At 42.3% G+C, this 6,039-nt stretch overlaps 1 pseudogene; it reads right to left on the bottom strand.

Annotated features, from left to right (window-relative positions):
* Positions 1-597: 597 nt before the first annotated feature.
* Positions 598-4,778, bottom strand: LOC146322064 (NLR family CARD domain-containing protein 3-like; annotated as a pseudogene).
* Between the last annotated feature and the right edge of the window lie 1,261 nt (positions 4,779-6,039).

Below are 6,039 nucleotides of genomic sequence, written 5' to 3'. Positions count from 1 at the left end.
AGGTTCTGTTGGCTTCATTAGACTGTGCCTGTCGGTACGCACTGGTGCAGTTTGCAGCGGAGTGTGTATGGTTCTCTGCTGGGGCACGGTGGACTTCTCACTCCAGATTTGGAGTGAATAGCGGCCCCAAGCAAAGGGGTTTAAGTCTCTTGGGATCTTGTTTACAAGTGACAGTAAAATAAAGCATGAGAAAGAGGTGGATTGGTGCAGCATCAGTAGTAAATTGGACATAATAGTGGGTGAAAACAAGCTTTGTTACTTGAGATAATGAAATAATTAACATCTCATCTTGTGATAATGGCATTAAAATGATAATTGCATTACTTTAAGGACATAAAACCAATATATATAAAACAGTTACATCAATTAACAATGGCACAATTTAGAAATAGATTGACAATAGTTGAGAATAAAAAAATATTTATTGGTCTAAAGAATGAAAACACCAATTCATAAAAAAATCCCCCTGCTCACTATAAAATGTAAGCAATTCTCTATGACCTCCTGAAACTGATATTGATCTTATTTCACACTGTTAAGGATCATTCAGTCATAAGGATCATTAACTTGAGAGCAGTAAACAGAATCAACATTTTGAACCACAATTTTAAGAATAATATATTGTATAGTGTTTATTTGCAGGACTACATTACAAATCTACACTGATTTATAATGTTAATCCCATCTGGACTTACTGAGCCTTTCTGCAGTTTCTCACAGCTGGAATCAGTCTCTTTCGTCCCTCTGTTGTTGTGTTGTACTTCTGTAGGTCCAACTCATCCAGAACCTCCTCTGACATCTGCAGCATGTAGGCCAGAGCTGAGCAGTGGATCTCAGAGAGTTCCTTCTCTGATTTGTTCTCTGACTTTAGGAACTCTTGGATCTCCTTAAGTACTGAGTGATCATTCATCTCCATCAGACAGTGGAATATGTTGATGCTTCTGTCAGGGGATGAGTCTATCATCCTCTGTTTATTGAGGTTGCTGATGGCTCTCTGAATGATTTCTGGATTGTTGTCTGTCTGACCCAGCAGGCCTCCTAAGAGTCTGTGGTTGGACTCCAGAGAGAGGCCGTGGAGAAAGCGAACAAACAGGTCAAGGTGCCCATTCTTACTTTTGAGGGATTTCTTCATAGCTCCCTTCAAGAGGACATCCAGGGATGGGTAATCATTGGCATCATTACTATTGTCATAGTCCCAGTCTTTCCCCAGAAATGTCTTCAGTACCTTTGTGTTCCTGTTGGTGTAACAGTGGAACATGTAGACTGCAGCCAGAAACTCCTGAATGCTCAGATGTACAAAGCAGTAGACTGTTTTCTGGAAGATCACACGCTCTGTTTTGAAGATCTCTGTACAAACTCCTGAAAACACTAAGGCATCTTTGACATCCAGACCACACTGCTCCAGGTCTTCTTGATAGAACATGATGTGTCCTTCTTCCAGTTGTTCAAACGCCAGCCTCCCCAGCTTCAGCAGAATTTTACTGTCAGCCTCCATCAGCTCCTGTGGACTTGTCTCATCACCCTCATCATACTTCTGCCTCTTCCTCTTTGTCTGAACCAGCAGGAAGTGTGAGTACAGGTCAGTCAGGGTCTTGGGCAGCTCTCCTCTCTGCTCTGTGGTCAACATGTCCTCCAGAACTGTAGCAGTGATCCAGCAGAAGACTGGGATCAGACACATGATGTGGAGGCTCCTGGATGTCTTGATGTGTGAGATGATTCTGCTGGACAGATCTTCATCACTAAATCTCTTCCTGAAGTACTCCTCCTTCTGGGCATCAGTGAAGCCTCGTACTTCTGTTACCCTGTCAACATATGAAGGAGGGATCTGATTAGCTGCTGCAGGTCTGGAAGTTATCCAGATGAGAGCCGAGGGAAGCAGATTCCCCTTGATGAGGTTTGTCAGCAGCATGTTGACTGATGACTTCTGTGTGACATCAGACACAACCTGACTGTTGTTGAAATCCAGTGAAAGTCTGCTTTCATCCAGGCCGTCAAAGATGAACAGAAGTTTACAGACAGCCAGCTTCTCTGCTGTGACCTTCTGTAATGTTGGGTGGAAAACATGGAGCAGCCTGAGAAGACTGTACTGCTCATCTTTGATCAAGTTCAGCTCCCTGAACGAAAGCAGAATCAGCAGACTGACATCTTGGTTTTCCAAACCCTCTGCCCAGTCCAGAGTGAACTTCTGCACTGAGAAGGTTTTTCCAACTCCAGCGACACCATTGGTCAGAACGACTCTGATGTTTCTCTGCTGGCCAGGTAAAGCTTTAAAAATCTCATGGCACTTGATTGGAGTGTCATGGAAGTTCTTTATCTTGGAAGTTGTCTCAAGCTGCCTCACCTCATGTTGGGTGTTAACCTCTTCATTCTGTCCCTCTGTGATGTAGAGCTCAGTGTAGATCCTGTTGAGGAGGGTATCACTTCCTGTTTTATCAAGTCCCTCACTCACACGTTCATATTTCTTCTTCAGGCTAAGCCTATGTTCATCCAAAACCTCCTGCAGAGCACTATCTGCTGAAAAAGAAGGAAAATGGTCCGGTGATTAATTTCATGACCAACATTAAAACAAGTAGTGCACGCAAAAATAAAGAAAGATTTTGAAATTGTATGATTTTTTAAAAAATATTTGAAGAGACAATATGTAAGAATTGCAAGATTTTAGCTAGCAGTACAGGGTTACTCTGATGACCGCCAAATGTAGCCACTGTTAGCTAATTAGCTCATTTAGCCGTAAGGTGGGTAGCAGTCCTATTAGCTGACTCTACCAAGACAGGGAGCTCAGAGTACTGCAGGAGTTTTGGTGTTTACACAGCTAGCACCGGAGGATTTCAGGCCTGGGGTGTGGGAGACAGAGTGGGGAATGCCGGCGGTGGCACTACTTGACCCAGAGCCACGCAAGCGGGCAACAGAATCTGGCTCAGTAGCCTCCCAGTGAGTGCAACCTCCAAGACAGATAGAGGCCAGTTTGAAAACAGAACTCTGACCAGGACTCTGAATCCAGTATGATGAATACACAGTGGGTTCAGGAGAGGCATCGAGTGCGAGACGGAGGTTGGGCATCAGAGAGGCAGCAGGGGGCCAGAATATTTTCACATCTAATTCAGTAGATTAAGGGCTTATGCAGATCAAACCAGAGCTGGTGATTATTGGAACAGTGAAATGATGAACCAGGACGATCTTGGTGAGTTTTTTGTTTTGTTTCTGTGACATCTGAATGAAGTGTGTTTTATGATTAGTTAACAAGGCAGCTAAGCTCACAAGTTTACATGTTGCACCTTTAATCTCTATGCTGTACAACACAACAAATGATGACATCAGCAGTCAGATCTTACTTTGTACAGTGGAGGTCTTCACTCCAGCTCTTGTCGCTTCTGCACACTTGGGACACGAAGAGTCCCCTGCTGAAGCTGACTGGTCGCGGTGTGACGTGATGCACGGTCCGCAAAACCTGTGTCCACATTCTGTAAAGACTGGATCCTTCAGGATGTTCTGACATAAATCGCACAAAGAAAGATGCTCCTCCTCAGTAAGAAAACTGCTTTTCCACTGTCTGGGGAGATGAACACATTGCATCAGTGTGACATACTGTATATACAATATGTGGTTCTTGACATTAAAAGCTGAATAATCTACAGGTCACCCATTCTTGAAAATTAGGACAAAGCATGCACTACCTGAAAAAATAGTACTATCAACACTTTAATTCCAGTTTTTTGGAGAAAATGCATTCATACAACACAGGCCACCAAGTCAAAAAATTTTGGACACGCCCCTGTACGTGATGCCAACTCATCACAACAAAATGTCACAATACACCTGATGTGTGTTCTTTGTGTCTGACAGAGTTGACAACATTCAAGTCCTCAGCTGTAAAGAAAGTTATTTAGTAAAAATTTATATCACTAGAAGGTTGGCCCATTATAAGGTTTCACAGCCAAGACTGTGACCTTTTAAAATATATTTATAGTAGAAACAGTCTCTTACTCTGTGTCTGAAGGTTCAGGTTCAGTACTGAATTTTGGAGGATCCTCTTTGGAGTGGTCACTCTTAACAGAGCTGGATACCGGAGACTCTGCTCTTTGTCTGTGGAAATAACTTATGTTTTACACAAATCACTTGTACTTGTAAAGAACAGAAGCAACATTAACATGATGCATGATTCTGGGTTAATAATAACAACAAATCAATGTGTTTATTTCTCCTGGGTTCCTTCACCTTCTTCAATGTCAAATTCAAGTACTTTTCAAGCATTTTCAAGGTTTTCCAGCTCCTCACAGCTGTGGTAAATTACATATTTATATCCATATGCATACTCAAAATCTGATATAATACATATTTTTTCTCTGACCTGCAGTGCTATTTATCCATCTAGATTGTTTTTGAATGTGAGTTGCAGAGTTTTAGAGATATCAGTTATAGACATGTCTGCCTTCTCTGCAGTATGATGGAACTAGACGGCACTCAGCTTGTGGTGCTCAAAGCACCAAAAACTACATCTGAAAATTTCAAAACCAGCATCTCTTTCTAGTTTCATGTAGGAACTATTTTCTACTGGAACAAGACTGTTTTCTAATCGAAAGAAAGTAGTTCTCTTTTTCAGAAAGAGACGCTGGATAAACAGCACTACAAGCCAAAGGGGGACATGCATTTTTAAAAGTTGTCTCTTACTTCGTGGCTGAGTCTGTAGGTTCATCACTGAAGTCTGAGGATTGTCTGCCGCCTTCTTCTTTTCGGCTTACAGACTTTTCTCTGTCCACCTCTTTCTCTGAATCACTCATCTTCTCATGTTTGAGAGGCAAACAAGTATCACTGGAGACAAACACACACATACAGTATAATGAGGTCAGTACTGCACCTCTAAAGTTGGTAGCTTCTTATTCATTTTAACTGTGTGGCTGTGAAAGCTCAGAAACGAGGAAGAGAAAAAAGGAAGACATCTCCCAGTCCATGGGCTGTATGAAAATTTCCCTGCATGACAGTTTAACAGACTTAACAACAAAGAAATCAGCAGATTCATCAATAATGGTAGTAATTATTATTTGCAAGCTATTAAGACTCACCCTGTCTTGCCGTTGTCCTCTCTCTGCTCTCTGCAGCTTAAAAACACATCTGAACAGTCTGACTTTCTCTTTCACTTCCTTTCTGGCACCTTTCCTTCCTGCAAGACAGAACAGGAGCAGCAGCAGCAAGCAACAGGGACACCTAGTGCCAAGTTGGAGAGGTTGTCACAATTATGTTTAAAGTTTTTCACCATGCTGGTGCCCCACTGCGTCCACGAGGTGCTCTTTTTTATTTTTTTATTTTTTCCCCTGCTCCTCAGACCAGTGGACAAAACATTATAAAATGCCCATTGGGGCCCTTCTACTGGACAAAATGTGTTCTCTAAAATGCCCTTCCAATAGGGAAAATGTGGTAAAGTGCCTTCCAAAGTCCACCTCTAGTGGACAAAACATGGAAAAGTGCCCTCTTTAAGTGCCCTTCCAGTGGGCAACACACAGAAAAGTGCCCGCTTAAATGCCCTTCCAGTTGACAAAACATGTAAAAGTGCCCTCTAAAGTGCCCTATAGGGAACAAAACGTGGTAAACTGCCCTCTAATGTGCCCCTCTACTGGACAAAACAGTAAATTGCCTTCTAAAGTGCCCTTACAGTAGGCAAAATGTGATAAAGTGCCTTCTAAAGTACACCTCTAGTGGACAAAACATGGAAAAGTGCCCTCTTAAGTGCCCTATACTGGACAAAACTTGGTAAACTGCTCTCTAAAGTGTCCTTCTAGGGGACAAAATATGGAAAAGTGCCCACTAAAGTGCCCCTCCAGTGGACAAAACATGGTGAAGGGGCTTCTAAAATTCGCTTCCAGTGGACAGAACATTATGCAATACCCTATAAAGTGCCCTCATGGTGGACAAAACATGGAAAAATGCCCTAGGGTGTCCTTCTAGTAGACAAAATGTGGCAAAGTGCTCTCTGAAGTGCACCTCTAGGGGACAAAACATGAAGATAGATACAGATAACAAAAACTAATTATAACAAAGACTGAA

Source organism: Lutjanus erythropterus, chromosome 9 (assembly GCF_056507025.1).
Source record: "Lutjanus erythropterus isolate fLutEry1 chromosome 9, fLutEry1.hap2, whole genome shotgun sequence".
Taxonomy (NCBI): domain Eukaryota; kingdom Metazoa; phylum Chordata; class Actinopteri; order Lutjaniformes; family Lutjanidae; genus Lutjanus; species Lutjanus erythropterus.
Note: the sequence above shows the minus strand (reverse complement) of the source record. Positions and strands in the feature narration are given on the sequence as shown.